General features: G+C 46.4%; 11 non-coding genes and 26 pseudogenes across 11 annotated transcripts; all 37 read left to right on the forward strand.

Annotated features, from left to right (window-relative positions):
• Nucleotides 1-1,065: 1,065 nt before the first annotated feature.
• LOC136760648 (5S ribosomal RNA) lies at nucleotides 1,066-1,184 on the forward strand. The gene has a single exon (XR_010820266.1). It is a non-coding gene; the product is annotated as a 5S ribosomal RNA (ribosomal RNA).
• A 210-nt stretch (nucleotides 1,185-1,394) lies between these two features.
• On the forward strand, nucleotides 1,395-1,513 carry LOC136760607 (5S ribosomal RNA). Its single transcript, XR_010820227.1, has one exon. It is a non-coding gene; the product is annotated as a 5S ribosomal RNA (ribosomal RNA).
• Nucleotides 1,514-2,068: 555 nt separating this feature from the next.
• LOC136760768 (uncharacterized) lies at nucleotides 2,069-2,187 on the forward strand (annotated as a pseudogene).
• Nucleotides 2,188-2,406: 219 nt separating this feature from the next.
• Nucleotides 2,407-2,525, forward strand: LOC136762365 (5S ribosomal RNA). Its single transcript, XR_010820566.1, has one exon. It is a non-coding gene; the product is annotated as a 5S ribosomal RNA (ribosomal RNA).
• Nucleotides 2,526-2,739: 214 nt separating this feature from the next.
• LOC136762546 (5S ribosomal RNA) lies at nucleotides 2,740-2,858 on the forward strand. Its single transcript, XR_010820743.1, has one exon. It is a non-coding gene; the product is annotated as a 5S ribosomal RNA (ribosomal RNA).
• A 222-nt stretch (nucleotides 2,859-3,080) lies between these two features.
• Nucleotides 3,081-3,199, forward strand: LOC136762041 (uncharacterized; annotated as a pseudogene).
• A 214-nt stretch (nucleotides 3,200-3,413) lies between these two features.
• On the forward strand, nucleotides 3,414-3,532 carry LOC136762239 (uncharacterized; annotated as a pseudogene).
• A 220-nt stretch (nucleotides 3,533-3,752) lies between these two features.
• On the forward strand, nucleotides 3,753-3,870 carry LOC136762378 (5S ribosomal RNA). The gene has a single exon (XR_010820579.1). It is a non-coding gene; the product is annotated as a 5S ribosomal RNA (ribosomal RNA).
• Nucleotides 3,871-4,086: 216 nt separating this feature from the next.
• LOC136762175 (uncharacterized) lies at nucleotides 4,087-4,205 on the forward strand (annotated as a pseudogene).
• Nucleotides 4,206-4,425: 220 nt separating this feature from the next.
• On the forward strand, nucleotides 4,426-4,544 carry LOC136762375 (5S ribosomal RNA). Its single transcript, XR_010820576.1, has one exon. It is a non-coding gene; the product is annotated as a 5S ribosomal RNA (ribosomal RNA).
• A 220-nt stretch (nucleotides 4,545-4,764) lies between these two features.
• LOC136761638 (uncharacterized) lies at nucleotides 4,765-4,883 on the forward strand (annotated as a pseudogene).
• A 225-nt stretch (nucleotides 4,884-5,108) lies between these two features.
• On the forward strand, nucleotides 5,109-5,227 carry LOC136761867 (uncharacterized; annotated as a pseudogene).
• Nucleotides 5,228-5,447: 220 nt separating this feature from the next.
• On the forward strand, nucleotides 5,448-5,566 carry LOC136761639 (uncharacterized; annotated as a pseudogene).
• Nucleotides 5,567-5,790: 224 nt separating this feature from the next.
• Nucleotides 5,791-5,909, forward strand: LOC136761616 (uncharacterized; annotated as a pseudogene).
• Nucleotides 5,910-6,124: 215 nt separating this feature from the next.
• LOC136760873 (uncharacterized) lies at nucleotides 6,125-6,243 on the forward strand (annotated as a pseudogene).
• A 219-nt stretch (nucleotides 6,244-6,462) lies between these two features.
• LOC136762425 (5S ribosomal RNA) lies at nucleotides 6,463-6,581 on the forward strand. The gene has a single exon (XR_010820624.1). It is a non-coding gene; the product is annotated as a 5S ribosomal RNA (ribosomal RNA).
• A 210-nt stretch (nucleotides 6,582-6,791) lies between these two features.
• Nucleotides 6,792-6,910, forward strand: LOC136761470 (uncharacterized; annotated as a pseudogene).
• A 215-nt stretch (nucleotides 6,911-7,125) lies between these two features.
• Nucleotides 7,126-7,244, forward strand: LOC136762071 (uncharacterized; annotated as a pseudogene).
• A 210-nt stretch (nucleotides 7,245-7,454) lies between these two features.
• Nucleotides 7,455-7,573, forward strand: LOC136762553 (5S ribosomal RNA). The gene has a single exon (XR_010820749.1). It is a non-coding gene; the product is annotated as a 5S ribosomal RNA (ribosomal RNA).
• Nucleotides 7,574-7,787: 214 nt separating this feature from the next.
• On the forward strand, nucleotides 7,788-7,906 carry LOC136762042 (uncharacterized; annotated as a pseudogene).
• Nucleotides 7,907-8,120: 214 nt separating this feature from the next.
• LOC136762066 (uncharacterized) lies at nucleotides 8,121-8,239 on the forward strand (annotated as a pseudogene).
• Nucleotides 8,240-8,464: 225 nt separating this feature from the next.
• Nucleotides 8,465-8,583, forward strand: LOC136761617 (uncharacterized; annotated as a pseudogene).
• Nucleotides 8,584-8,798: 215 nt separating this feature from the next.
• LOC136761286 (uncharacterized) lies at nucleotides 8,799-8,917 on the forward strand (annotated as a pseudogene).
• A 210-nt stretch (nucleotides 8,918-9,127) lies between these two features.
• LOC136762426 (5S ribosomal RNA) lies at nucleotides 9,128-9,246 on the forward strand. Its single transcript, XR_010820625.1, has one exon. It is a non-coding gene; the product is annotated as a 5S ribosomal RNA (ribosomal RNA).
• Nucleotides 9,247-9,456: 210 nt separating this feature from the next.
• On the forward strand, nucleotides 9,457-9,575 carry LOC136761031 (uncharacterized; annotated as a pseudogene).
• A 215-nt stretch (nucleotides 9,576-9,790) lies between these two features.
• On the forward strand, nucleotides 9,791-9,909 carry LOC136762072 (uncharacterized; annotated as a pseudogene).
• Nucleotides 9,910-10,119: 210 nt separating this feature from the next.
• LOC136760888 (uncharacterized) lies at nucleotides 10,120-10,238 on the forward strand (annotated as a pseudogene).
• Nucleotides 10,239-10,454: 216 nt separating this feature from the next.
• Nucleotides 10,455-10,573, forward strand: LOC136760892 (uncharacterized; annotated as a pseudogene).
• A 215-nt stretch (nucleotides 10,574-10,788) lies between these two features.
• Nucleotides 10,789-10,907, forward strand: LOC136762566 (5S ribosomal RNA). The gene has a single exon (XR_010820762.1). It is a non-coding gene; the product is annotated as a 5S ribosomal RNA (ribosomal RNA).
• Nucleotides 10,908-11,117: 210 nt separating this feature from the next.
• On the forward strand, nucleotides 11,118-11,236 carry LOC136760608 (5S ribosomal RNA). Its single transcript, XR_010820228.1, has one exon. It is a non-coding gene; the product is annotated as a 5S ribosomal RNA (ribosomal RNA).
• A 555-nt stretch (nucleotides 11,237-11,791) lies between these two features.
• On the forward strand, nucleotides 11,792-11,910 carry LOC136760769 (uncharacterized; annotated as a pseudogene).
• A 219-nt stretch (nucleotides 11,911-12,129) lies between these two features.
• Nucleotides 12,130-12,247, forward strand: LOC136760878 (uncharacterized; annotated as a pseudogene).
• A 544-nt stretch (nucleotides 12,248-12,791) lies between these two features.
• On the forward strand, nucleotides 12,792-12,910 carry LOC136761245 (uncharacterized; annotated as a pseudogene).
• Nucleotides 12,911-13,119: 209 nt separating this feature from the next.
• LOC136760885 (uncharacterized) lies at nucleotides 13,120-13,238 on the forward strand (annotated as a pseudogene).
• A 218-nt stretch (nucleotides 13,239-13,456) lies between these two features.
• Nucleotides 13,457-13,575, forward strand: LOC136761898 (uncharacterized; annotated as a pseudogene).
• Nucleotides 13,576-13,790: 215 nt separating this feature from the next.
• Nucleotides 13,791-13,909, forward strand: LOC136760739 (uncharacterized; annotated as a pseudogene).
• Nucleotides 13,910-14,117: 208 nt separating this feature from the next.
• LOC136760969 (uncharacterized) lies at nucleotides 14,118-14,236 on the forward strand (annotated as a pseudogene).
• Nucleotides 14,237-14,327: the final 91 nt, after the last annotated feature.

Genomic DNA, 14,327 nt, shown 5'->3' on the forward strand with positions numbered 1-14,327 from the left:
TAGGGTTTACAAAGAATGGTGTGAAAAGGGAAAAACATCCAGTATGCGGCAGTCCTGTGGGCGAAAATGCCTTGTTGATGCTAGAGGTCAGAGGAGAATGGGCCGACTGATTCAAGCTGATAGAAGAGCAACTTTGACTGAAATAACCACTCGTTACAAACAAGGTATGCAGCAAAGCATTTGTGAAGCCACAACACGTACAACCTTGAGGCAGATGGGCTACAACAGCAGAAGACCCCACCGGGTACCACTCATCTCCACTACAAATAGGAAAAAGAGGTGAGACATTCAGATGGTAGAGTCAGAATTTGGCGTAAACAGAATGAGAACATGGATCCATCATGTCTTGTTACCACTGTGCAGGCTGGTGGTGGTGGTGTAATGGTGTGGGGGATGTCTTCTTGGCACACTTTAGGCCCCTAGTGCCAATTGGGCATCGTTTAAATGCTACGGCCTACCTGAGCATTGTTTCTGACCATGTCCATCCCTTTTTGACCACCATGTACCCATCCTCTGATGGCTACTTCCAGCAGGATAATGCACCATGTCACAAAGGTCGAATCATTTCAAATTGGTTTCTTGAACATGACAATGAGTTCACTGTACTAAACTGGCCCCCACAGTCACCAGATCTCAACCCAATAGAGCATCTTTGGGATGTGGTGGAACGGGAGCTTCGTGCCCTGGATGTGCATCCCACAAATCTCCATCAACTGCAAGATGCTATCCTATCAATATGGGCCAACATTTCTAAAGAATGCTTTCAGCACCTTGTTGAAGCAATGCCACGTAGAATTAAAGCAGTTCTGAAGGCGAAAGGGGGTCAAACACAGTATTAGAATGGTGTTCCTAATAATCCTTTAGGTGAGTTCATCGTAGCTCTTAATACTCTCTTTCTGTCTGGAGGAGATATAATTGAAGTATTGTACACATACCCGGCTACTTTCAACACCCATTGCTGCACTGATATTTTTCCCTCCATTTTTCTTTATCCATTTTTTTTTTGCTGGAAGTTCCGTCAATACCCGTCAGTCTTTAAGAGACATCATGCAGCCAGGCCTCTTGGCTTGTGGCCACACCGTCCTGAACGCGCCCGATCTCGTCAGATCTCGGAAACTAAACGGGGCAGGGCCTGGTCAGTACTTGGATGGGAGACCTCCAGGAAATACCTGGTGCTGCAAGCTTTTTACGTCTCCTGGGAAACTTCATCGTAGCTCTTAATACTCTCTATCTGTCTGGAGGTGTTATAATTGAGAAATTGTACACGTACCCGGCTACTTTCATCAGCCTTTGCTGCACTGGTATATTTCCCTCTATTTTTCTTTTTTTTTTTTGCTGGCAGTTCCGTCAATACCCGCCAGCCTTTAAGAGACATCATGCAGCCAGACATCTCGGCTTGCGGCCACACCGTCCTGAACGCGCCCGATCTCGTCAGATCTCGGAAGCTAAACGGGGCAGGACCTGGTCAGTATTTGAATGTGAGACCTCCTGGAAATACCTGGTGCTGCAAGCTTTTACGTCTCCTGGGTAACTTTATCGTAGCTCTTAATACTCTCTATCTGTCTGGAGGAGATATAATTGAAGAATTGTACACGTACCCGGCTACCTTCAACACGCTATGCTGCACTGATATTTTTCCCTCCATTTTTCTTTTTTCTTTTGTTTTTTGCTGGAAGTTCCATCAATACCCTCCAGCCTTTAAGAGACATCATGCAGCCAGGCCTCTTGGCTTGAGGCCACACCGTCCTGAAGACGCAAGATCTCGTCAGATCTTGGAAGAAAAACTGGGCAGGGCCTGGTCAGTAATTGGATGGGTGACCTCCTGGAAATACCAGGTGCTGAAGGCTTTTTACATCTCCTGGGTAACTTCAGCGTAGCTCTTAATACTCTCATTCAGTCTGGAGGAGATATAATTGAAGAATTGTACATGTACACGGCTACTTTCAACACCCTGTCCTACACTGATATTTTTCCCTCCATTTTTCTATTTATTTATTTTTTATTTTTTGCTGGAAGTTCCGTCAATACCCGCCAGCCTTTAAGAGACATCATGCAGCCCGGCCTCTTGGCTTGCGGCCACACCGTCCTGAACACGCCCGATCTCGTTAGATCTCGGAAGCTAAACGGGGCAGGGCCTCATCAGTACTTGGATGGGAGACCTCCTGGAAATACCTGGTGCTGCAAGCTTTTTACGTCTCCTGGGAAACTTCTTCGTAGCTCTTAATACTCTCTATCTGTCTGGAGGAGATATAATTGAAGAATTGTACACGTACCCGGCTACTTTCAACAGCCTTTGCTGCACTGATATTTTTCCGTCCATTTTTCTTTTTTTTTTTTTTTTTTTTTGTTGGAAGTTCCGTCAATACCCGCCAGCCTTTAAGAGACATCATGCAGCCAGCCATCTTGGCTTGCGGCCACACCATCCTGAACGCGCCCGATCTCGTAAGATCTCGGAAGCTAAACGGGGCAGGACCTGGTCAGTACTTGGATGGGAGACCTCCTGGAAATACCTGGTGCTGCAAGCTTTTACGTCTCCTGGTAACTTCATCGTAGCTCTTAATTCTCTCTTTCTGTCTGGAGGAGATATAATTGAAGAATTGTACACGTACCCAGCTACTGTCAACACCCTTTGCTGCACTGATATTTTTCCATCCATTTTTCTTTTTTTTTTTTTTTTTTGCTGGAAGTTCCGTCAATACCCGCCAACCTTTAAGAGACATCATGCAGCCAGGCCTCTTGGCTTGCGGCCACACCGTCCTGAATGCGCCCGATCTCGTCAGATCTCGGAAGCTAAACGGGGCAGGGCCTGGTCAGTACTTGGATGGGAGACCTCCTAGAAATACCAGGTGCTGCAAGCCTTTTACGTCTCCTGGGTAACTTCATCGTAGCTCTTAATACTCTCTTTCTGTCTCCAGGAGATATAATTGAAGAATTGTACACGTACCCGGCTACTTTCAACACCCTTTCCTGCACTGATATTTTTCCCTCCATTTTTCTTTTTTTTTTTTTTTTTTTTTTTTGCTGGAAATTCCGTCAATACCCGCCAGCCTTTAAGAGACATCATGCAGCCAGGCCTTTCGGCTTGTGGCCACACCGTCCTGAACGCGCCCGATCTCGTCAGATCTCGGAAGCTAAACGGGGCAGGACCTGGTCATTTCTTGAATGTGAGACCTCCTGGAAATACCTAGTGCTGCAAGCTTTTACGTCTCCTGGGTAACTTTATCGTAGCTCTTAATACTCTCTATCTTTCTGGAGGAGATATAATTGAAGAATTGTACACGTACCCGGCTACCTTCAACACGCTTTGCTGCACTGATATTTATCCCTCCATTTTTCTTTTTTCTTTTGTTTTTTGCAGGAATTCCATCAATACCCTCCAGCCTTTAAGAGACATCATGCAGCCAGGCCTCTTGGCTTGAGGCCACACCGTCCTGAAGACGCAAGATCTCGTCAGATCTCGGAAGAAAAACTGGGCAGGTCCTGGTCAGTAATTGGATGGGTGACCTCCTGGAAATACCAGGTGCTGAAAGCTTTTTACATCTCCTGGGTAACTTCAGCGTAGCTCTTAATACTCTCATTCAGTCTGGAGGAGATATAATTGAAGTATTGTACACGTACCCGGCTACTTTCAACAGCCTTTGCTGCACTGATATTTTTCCCTCCATTTTCCATTTTTTTTTTTTTTTTTTTTTGCTGGAAGTTCCGTCAATACCCGCCAGCCTTTAAGAGACATCATGCAGCCAGGCCTCTTGGCTTGCGGCCACACCGTCCTGAACGCGCCCGATCTCATCAGATCTCGGAAGCTAACGGGGCAGGGCCTGGTCAGTACTTGGATGGGTGACCTCCTGGAAATACCAGGTGCTGCAAGCTTTTTACGTCTCCTGGGTAACTTCATCATAGGTCTTAATACTCTCTTTCAGTATGTAGGAGATATTATTGAAGAATTGTACACGTACCCGGCTACTTTCAAAACCCTTTGCTACACTGATATTTTTCCCTCCATTTTTCTTTTTTCTTTTTTTATTTGCTGGAAGTTCCGTCAATACCCGCCAGCCTTAAAGAGACATCATGCAGCCGGGCCTCTCGGCTTTCGGCCACACCGTCCTGAATGCGCATGATATCGTCAGATCTCGGAAGCTAAACGGGGCAGGACCTGGTCAGTACTTGAATGTGAGACCACCTGGAAATACCAGGTGCTGCAAGCTTTTACGTCTCCTGGGTAACTTTATCGTAGCTCTTAATACTCTCTTTCAGTCTGCAGGAGATATAATTGAAGAATTGTACACGTACCCGGCTACTTTCAACACCCTTTCCTGCACTGATATTTTTCCCTCCATTTTTCTATTTTTTTTTTTTTTTTTTTTTGCTGGAAGTTCCGTCAATACCCGCCAACCTTTAAGAGACATCATGCAGCCAGCCCTTTCGGCTTGTGGCCACACCGCCCTGAATGCGCCCGATCTCGTCAGATCTCGGAAGCTAAACGGGGCAGGGCCTGGTCAGTACTTGGATGGGAGACCTCCTAGAAATACCAGGTGCTGCAAGCTTTTTACGTCTCCTGGGTAACTTCATCGTAGCTCTTAATACTCTCTTTCTGTCTCCAGGAGATATAATTGAAGAATTGTACACGTACCCGACTACTTTCAACACCCTTTGCTGCACTGATATTTTTCCCTCAATTTTTCTATTTTGTTTTTATTTTTTATTTGCTGGAAGTTCCGTCAATACCCTCAAGCCTTTAAGAGACATCATGCAGTCAGGCCTCTTGCTTGCGACCACACCGTCCTAAACGCCCCCAATCTCGTCAGATCTCGGAAGCTAAACGGGGCAGGGCCTGGTCAGTACTTGGATTGTTGACATCCTGGAAATACCAGGTGCTGCAAGCTTTTTACGTCTCCTGGGTAACTTCATCGTAGCTCTTAATACTCTCTTTCAGTCTGGAGGAGATATAATTGAAGAATTGTACACGTACCCGGCTACTTTCAACACCCTTTGCTGCACTGATATTTTTGCCTCCGTTTTTCTTTTTTTTTTTTTTTTTTTTTTTTTTTGCTAGAAGTTCCGTCAATACCCGCCAGCCTTTAAGAGACATCATGCAGCCAGGCCTCTCGGCTTGCGGCCACACCGTCCTAAACGCCCCCAATCTCGTCAGCTCTCGGAAACTAAACGGGGCAGGACCTGGTCAGTACTTGGATGGGAGACCTCCTGGAAGTACCAGGTGCTGCAAGCTGTTTACGTCACCTGGGGAACTTCGTCGTTGCTTTTAATACTCTCTTTCTGTCTGGAGGAGATTTAATTGAAGAATTGTACACGTACCCGGCTACTTTCAACACCCTTTGCTGCACTGATATTTTTCCCTCAATTTTTCTATTTTGTTTTTATTTTTTTTTTGCTGGAAGTTCCGTCAATACCCTCAAGCCTTTAAGAGACATCATGCAGTCAGGCCTCTTGCTTGCGACCACACCGTCCTAAACGCCCCCAATCTCGTCAGATCTCGGAAGCTAAACGGGGCAGGGCCTGGTCAGTACTTGGATTGTTGACATCCTGGAAATACCAGGTGCTGCAAGCTTTTTACGTCTCCTGGGAAACTTCATCGTAGCTCTTAATACTCTCTTTCAGTCTGGAGGAGATATAATTGAAGAATTGTACACGTACCCGGCTACTTTCAACACCCTTTGCTGCACTGATATTTTTGCCTCCGTTTTTCTTTTTTTTTTTTTGTTTTTTTTTTTTGCTAGAAGTTCCGTCAATACCCGCCAGCCTTTAAGAGACATCATGCAGCCAGGCCTCTCGGCTTGCGGCCACACCGTCCTAAACGCCCCCAATCTCGTCAGATCTCGGAAACTAAACGGGGCAGGACCTGGTCAGTACTTGGATGGGAGACCTCCTGGAAGTACCAGGTGCTGCAAGCTGTTTACGTCACCTGGGGAACTTCGTCGTTGCTTTTAATACTCTCTTTCTGTCTGGAGGAGATTTAATTGAAGAATTGTACACGTTCCCGGCTACTTTCAACACCCTTTACTGCACAGATATTTTTCCCTCCATTTTTCTTTTTTCATTTTTTTTTGCTGGAAGTTCTGTCAATACCCTCCAGCCATTAAGAGACATCATGCAGCCAGGCCTCTTGGCTTGCGGCCACACCGTCCTGAACGTGCCCGATCTCGTCAGACCTTGGAAACTAAACGGGCCAGGGCCTGGTTAGTACTTGGATGGGTGACCTCCTGGAAATACCAGGTGATGCAAGCTTTTTACGTCTCCTGGGTAACTTTATCGTAGCTCTTAATACTCTCTTTCAGTCTGGAGGAGATATAATTGAAGAATTGTACACGTACCCGGCTACTTTCAACACCCTTTCCTGCACTGATATTTTTCCCTCCATTTTTCTTTTTTTTTTTTTTTTTTTTTGCTGGAAATTCCGTCAATACCCGCCAGCCTTTAAGAGACATTATGCAGCCAGGCCTCTTGGCTTGCGGCCACACCGTCCTTAACGCGCCCGATCTCGTCAGATCTCGGAAGCTAAACGGGGCAGGGCCTGGTCAGTACTTGGATGGGAGACCTCCTAGAAATACCAGGTGCTGCAAGCTCTTTACGTCTCCTGGGTAACTTCATCGTAGCTCTTAATACTCTCTTTCAGTCTGCAGGAGATATAATTGAAGAATTGTACATGTACCCGGCTACTTTCAACACCCTTTGCTGCACTGGTATTTTTCCCTCCATTTTTAATTTTTTTGTTTGCTGGCAGTTCCGTCAATACCCGCCAGCCTTTAAGAGACATCATGCAGCCAGACATCTCGGCTTGCGTCCACACCATCCTGAACACGCCCGATCTCGTCAGATCTCGGAAGCTAAACGGGGCAGGACCTGGTCAGTACTTGAATGTGAGACCTCCTGGAAGTACCTGGTGCTGCAAGCTTTTTCGTCTCCTGGGTAACTTTATCTTAGCTCTTAATACTCTCTATCTGTCTGGAGGAGATATAATTGAAGTATTGTACACGTACCCAGCTACTGTCAACACCCGTTGCTGCACTGATATTTTTCCCTCCATTTTTCTATTTTTTTTTTTTTTTTGCTGGAAGTTCCGTCAATACCCGCCAGCCTTTAAGATACATCATGCAGCCAGGCCTCTTGGTTTGCGGCCACACCGTCTTGAACGCGCCCGATCTCAACAGATCTTGGAAGCTAAACGGGGCAGGACCTGGTCAGTACTTGAATGTGAGACCTCCTGGAAAAACTAGGTGCTGCCAGCTTTTTACGTCTCCTGGGGAACTTCATCGTAGCTCTTAATACTCTCTTTCTGTCTGGAGGAGATATAATTGAAGAATTGTACACGTACCCGGCTACTTTCAACACCCTTTGCTGCACTGGTATTTTTCCCTCCATTTTTAATTTTTTTGTTTGCTGGCAGTTCCGTCAATACCCGCCAGCCTTTAAGAGACATTATGCAGCCAGGCCTCTTGGCTTGTGGCCACACCGTCCTTAACGCGCCCGATCTCGTCAGATCTCGGAAGCTAAACGGGGCAGGGCCTGGTCAGTACTTGGATGGGAGACCTCCTAGAAATACCAGGTGCTGCAAGCTCTTTACGTCTCCTGGGAACTTCATCGTAGCTCTTAATACTCTCTTTCAGTCTGCAGGAGATATAATTGAAGAATTGTACACGTACCCGGCTACTTTCAACACCCTTTCCTACACTGATATTTTTCCCTCCATTTTTCTTTTTTTTTTTTTTTTTGCTGGAAATTCCGTCAATACCCGCCAGCCTTTAAGAGACATCATGCAGCCAGGCCTTTCGGCTTGTGGCCACACCGTCCTGAACGCGCCCGATCTCGTCAGATCTCGGAAGCTAAACGGGGCAGGACCTGGTCATTTCTTGAATGTGAGACCTCCTGGAAATACCTAGTGCTGCAAGCTTTTACGTCTCCTGGGTAACTTTATCGTAGCTCTTAATACTCTCTATCTGTCTGGAGGAGATATAATTGAAGAATTGTACACGTACCCGGCTACCTTCAACACGCTTTGCTGCACTGATATTTATCCCTCCATTTTTCTTTTTTCTTTTGTTTTTTGCAGGAATTCCATCAATACCCTCCAGCCTTTAAGAGACATCATGCAGCCAGGCCTCTTGGCTTGAGGCCACACCGTCCTGAAGACGCAAGATCTCGTCAGATCTCGGAAGAAAAACTGGGCAGGTCCTGGTCAGTAATTGGATGGGTGACCTCCTGGAAATACCAGGTGCTGCAAGCTTTTTACGTCTCCTGGGAAACTTCATCGTAGCTCTTAATACTCTCTTTCAGTCTGGAGGAGATATAATTGAAGAATTGTACACGTACCCGGCTACTTTCAACACCCTTTGCTGCACTGATATTTTTGCCTCCATTTTTCTTTTTTTTTTTTTTTTTTTTTTTTTTTGCTAGAAGTTCCGTCAATACCCGCCAGCCTTTAAGAGACATCATGCAGCCAGGCCTCTCGGCTTGCGGCCACACCGTCCTAAACGCCCCCAATCTCGTCAGATCTCGGAAACTAAACGGGGCAGGACCTGGTCAGTACTTGGATGGGAGACCTCCTGGAAGTACCAGGTGCTGCAAGCTGTTTACGTCACCTGGGGAACTTCGTCGTTGCTTTTAATACTCTCTTTCTGTCTGGAGGAGATTTAATTGAAGAATTGTACACGTACCCGGCTACTTTCAACACCCTTTACTGCACAGATATTTTTCCCTCCATTTTTCTTTTTTCATTTTTTTTTGCTGGAAGTTCTGTCAATACCCTCCAGCCATTTAGAGACATCATGCAGCCAGGCCTCTTGGCTTGCGGCCACACCGTCCTGAACGCGCCCGATCTCGTCAGACCTTGGAAACTAAACGGGCCAGGGCCTGGTTAGTACTTGAATGGGTGACCTCCTGGAAATACCAGGTGATGCAAGCTTTTTACGTCTCCTGGGTAACTTTATCGTATCTCTTAATACTCTCTTTCTGTCTGGAGGAGATATAATTGAAGAATTGTACACGTACCCGGCTACTTTCAACACCCTTTGCTGCACTGGTATTTTTCCCTCCATTTTTAATTTTTTTGTTTGCTGGCAGTTCCGTCAATACCCGCCAGCCTTTAAGAGACATTATGCAGCCAGGCCTCTTGGCTTGCGGCCACACCGTCCTTAACGCGCCCGATCTCGTCAGATCTCGGAAGCTAAACGGGGCAGGGCCTGGTCAGTACTTGGATGGGAGACCTCCTAGAAATACCAGGTGCTGCAAGCTCTTTACGTCTCCTGGGTAACTTCATCGTAGCTCTTAATACTCTCTTTCAGTCTGCAGGAGATATAATTGAAGAATTGTACATGTACCCGGCTACTTTCAACACCCTTTGCTGCACTGGTATTTTTCCCTCCATTTTTAATTTTTTTGTTTGCTGGCAGTTCCGTCAATACCCGCCAGCCTTTAAGAGACATCATGCAGCCAGACATCTCGGCTTGCGGCCACACCATCCTGAACACGCCCGATCTCGTCAGATCTCGGAAGCTAAACGGGGCAGGACCTGGTCAGTACTTGAATGTGAGACCTCCTGGAAGTACCTGGTGCTGCAAGCTTTTACGTCTCCTGGGTAACTTTATCTTAGCTCTTAATACTCTCTATCTGTCTGGAGGAGATATAATTGAAGTATTGTACACGTACCCAGCTACTGTCAACACCCGTTGCTGCACTGATATTTTTCCCTCCATTTTTCTATTTTTTTTTTTTTTTTGCTGGAAGTTCCGTCAATACCCGCCAGCCTTTAAGATACATCATGCAGCCAGGCCTCTTGGTTTGCGGCCACACCGTCTTGAACGCGCCCGATCTCAACAGATCTTGGAAGCTAAACGGGGCAGGACCTGGTCAGTACTTGAATGTGAGACCTCCTGGAAAAACTAGGTGCTGCCAGCTTTTTACGTCTCCTGGGGAACTTCATCGTAGCTCTTAATACTCTCTTTCTGTCTGGAGGAGATATAATTGAAGAATTGTACACGTACCCGGCTACTTTCAACACCCTTTGCTGCACTGGTATTTTTCCCTCCATTGTTAATTTTTTTGTTTGCTGGCAGTTCCGTCAATACCCGCCAGCCTTTAAGAGACATTATGCAGCCAGGCCTCTTGGCTTGCGGCCACACCGTCCTTAACGCGCCCGATCTCGTCAGATCTCGGAAGCTAAACGGGGCAGGGCCTGGTCAGTACTTGGATGGGAGACCTCCTAGAAATACCAGTTGCTGCAAGCTCTTTACGTCTCCTGGGTAACTTCATCGTAGCTCTTAATACTCTCTTTCAGTCTGCAGGAGATATAATTGAAGAATTGTACACGTACCCGGCTACTTTCAACACCCTTTCCTACACTGATATTTTTCCCTCCATTTTTCTTTTTTTTTTTTTTTTTTGCTGGAAATTCCGTCAATACCCGCCAGCCTTTAAGAGACATCATGCAGCCAGACATCTCGGCTTGCGGCCACACCATCCTGAACACGCCCGATCTCGTCAGATCTCGGAAGCTAAACGGGGCAGGACCTGGTCAGTACTTGAATGTGAGACCTCCTGGAAATACCTGGTGCTGCAAGCTTTAACGTCTCCTGGGTAACTTTATCTTAGCTCTTAATACTCTCTATCTGTCTGGAGGAGATATAATTGAAGTATTGTACACGTACCCAGCTACTGTCAACACCCGTTGCTGCACTGATATTTTTCCCTCCATTTTTCTTTATCCATTTTTTTTTTGCTGGAAGTTCCGTCAATACCCGTCAGTCTTTAAGAGACATCATGCAGCCAGGCCTCTTGGCTTGTGGCCACACCGTCCTGAACGCGCCCGATCTCGTCAGATCTCGGAAACTAAACGGGGCAGGGCCTGGTCAGTATTTGGATGGGAGACCTCCAGGAAATACCTGGTGCTGCAAGCTTTTTACGTCTCCTGGGAAACTTCATCGTAGCTCTTAATACTCTCTATCTGTCTGGAGGTGTTATAATTGAGAAATTGTACACGTACCCGGCTACTTTCATCAGCCTTTGCTGCACTGGTATATTTCCCTCTATTTTTCTTTTTTTTTTTTGCTGGCAGTTCCGTCAATACCCGCCAGCCTTTAAGAGACATCATGCAGCCAGACATCTCGGCTTGCGGCCACACCGTCCTGAACGCGCCCGATCTCGTCAGATCTCGGAAGCTAAACGGGGCAGGACCTGGTCAGTATTTGAATGTGAGACCTCCTGGAAATACCTGGTGCTGCAAGCTTTTACGTCTCCTGGGTAACTTTATCGTAGCTCTTAATACTCTCTATCTGTCTGGAGGAGATATAATTGAAGAATTGTACACGTACCCGGCTACCTTCAACACGCTATGCTGCACTGATATTTTTCCCTCCATTTTTCTTTTTTCTTTTGTTTTTTGCTGGAAGTTCCATCAATACCCTCCAGCCTTTAAGAGACATCATGCAGCCAGGCCTCTTGGCTTGAGGCCACACCGTCCTGAAGACGCAAGATCTCGTCAGATCTTGGAAGAAAAACTGGGCAGGGCCTGGTCAGTAATTGGATGGGTGACCTCCTGGAAATACCAGGTGCTGAAGGCTTTTTACATCTCCTGGGTAACTTCAGCGTAGCTCTTAATACTCTCATTCAGTCTGGAGGAGATATAATTGAAGAATTGTACATGTACACGGCTACTTTCAACACCCTGTCCTACACTGATATTTTTCCCTCCATTTTTCTATTTATTTATTTTTTATTTTTTGCTGGAAGTTCCGTCAATACCCGCCAGCCTTTAAGAGACATCATGCAGCCCGGCCTCTTGGCTTGCGGCCACACCGTCCTGAACACGCCCGATCTCGTTAGATCTCGGAAGCTAAACGGGGCAGGGCCTCATCAGTACTTGGATGGGAGACCTCCTGGAAATACCTGGTGCTGCAAGCTTTTTACGTCTCCTGGGAAACTTCATCGTAGCTCTTAATACTCTCTATCTGTCTGGAGGAGATATAATTGAAGAATTGTACACGTACCCGGCTACTTTCAACAGCCTTTGCTGCACTGATATTTTTCCGTCCATTTTTCTTTTTTTTTTTTTTTTTTTTTGTTGGAAGTTCCGTCAATACCCGCCAGCCTTTAAGAGACATCATGCTGCCAGGCCTCTTGGCTTGCAGCCACACCGTCCTGAGCGCGCCCGATCTCATCAGATCTCGGAAGCTAACGGGGCAGGGCCTGGTCAGTACTTGGATGGGTGACCTCCTAAAAATACCAGGTGCTGCAAGCTTTTTACGTCTCCTGGGTAACTTCATCATAGCTCTTAATACTCTCTTTCAGTCTGTAGGAGATATTATTGAAGAATTGTACACGTACCCGGCTACTTTCAAAACCCTTTGCTGCACTGATATTTTTCCCTCCATTTTTCTTTTTTCTTTTTTTTTTTGCTGGAAGTTCCATCAATACCCGCCAGCCTTAAAGAGACATCATGCAGCCGGGCCTCTCGGCTTTCGGGCACACCGTCCTGAACGCGCATGATATCGTCAGATCTCGGAAACTAAACGGTGCAGGACTTGGTCAGTACTTGAATGTGAGACCTCCTGGAAATACCAGGTGCTGCAAGCTTTTACGTCTCCTGGGTAACTTTATCGTAGCTCTTAATACTCTCTTTCTGTCTCCAGGAGATATAATTGAAGAATTGTACACGTACCCGGCTACTTTCAACACCCTTTGCTGCACTGGTAAATTTCCCTCTATTTTTCTTTTTTTTTTTTGCTGGCAGTTCCGTCAATACCCGCCAGCCTTTAAGAGACATCATGCAGCCAGACATCTCGGCTTGCGGCCACACCGTCCTGAACGCGCCCGATCTTGTCAGATCTCGGAAGCTAAACGGGGCAGGACCTGGTCAGTACTTGAATGTGAGACCTCCTGGAAATACCAGGTGCTGCAAGCTTTTACGTCTCCTGGGTAACTTTATCGTAGCTCTTAATACTCTCTCTCTGTCTGGAGGAGATATAATTGAAGTATTGTACACGTATCCAGCTACTGTCAACACCCTTTGCTGCACTGATATTTTTCCATCCATTTTTCTTTTTTTTTTTCGTTGGCAGTTCCGTCAATACCCGCCAGCCTTTAAGAGACATCATGCAGCCAGGCATCTTGGCTTGCGGCCACACCATCCTGAACGCGCCCGATCTCGTCAGATCTCGGAAGCTAAACGGGGCAGGGCTTGGTCAGTACTTGGATGGGAGAACTCCTAGAAATACCAGGTGCTGCAAGCTTTTTACGTCTCCTGGTAACTTCATCGTAGCTCTTAATACTCTCTTTCTGTCTCCAGGAGATATAATTGAAGAATTGTACACGTACCCGGCTACTTTCAACACCCTTTCCTGCACTGATATTTTTCCCTTCATTTTTCTTTTTTTTTTTTTTTTTTTTTGCTGGAAATTCCGTCAATACCCGCCAGCCTTTAAGAGACATCATGCAGCCAGGCATCTCGGCTTGCGGCCACACCATCCTGAACTCGCCCGATCTCGTCAGATCTTGGAAGCTAAACGGGGCAGGACCTGGTCGGTACATGAATGTGAGACCTCCTGGAAATACCTGGTGCTGCAAGCTTTTACGTCTCCTGGGTAACTTTATCGTAGCTCTTAATACTCTCTATCTGTCTGGAGGAGATATAATTGAAGTATTGTACACGTACCCAGCTACTGTCAACACCCTTTGCTGCACTGATATTTTTCCATCCATTTTTCTTTTTTTTTTTTTTTTTTGCTGGAAGTTCCGTCAATACTTGCCAGCCTTTAAGAGACATCATGCAGCCAGGCCTCTTGGCTTGCGGCCACACCGTCCTGAACGCGCCCGATCTCGTCAGATCTCGGAAGGTAAAAGGGGCAGGGCCTGGTCAGTACTTGGATGGGTGACTTCCTGGAAATACCTGGTGCTGCAAGCTTTTTTGTCTCCTGGGTAACTTCATCGTAGCTCTTAGTACTCTCTTTCTGTCTGGAGGAGATATAATTGAAGTATTGTACACGTACACGGCTACTTTCAACAGCCTTTGCTGCACTGATATTTTTCCCTCCATTTTTCTTTTTTTTTTTTGCTGGAAGTTCGTCAATATCCGCCAACCTTTAAGAGACATCATGCAGCCAGGCCTCTCGGCTTGTGGCCACACCGTCCTGAATGCGCCCGATCTCGTAAGATCTCGGAAGCTAAATGGGGCAGGGCCTGGTCAGTACTTGGATGGCTGACCTCCTAGAAATACCAGGTGCTGCAAGCTTTTTACGTCTCCTGGGTAACTTCATCGTAGCTCTTAATACTCTCTTTCTGTCTGGAGGAGACATAATTGAAGTATTGTACACGTACCCAGC

Source organism: Amia ocellicauda, chromosome 10, assembly GCF_036373705.1.
Source record: "Amia ocellicauda isolate fAmiCal2 chromosome 10, fAmiCal2.hap1, whole genome shotgun sequence".
NCBI classification, from domain to species: domain Eukaryota; kingdom Metazoa; phylum Chordata; class Actinopteri; order Amiiformes; family Amiidae; genus Amia; species Amia ocellicauda.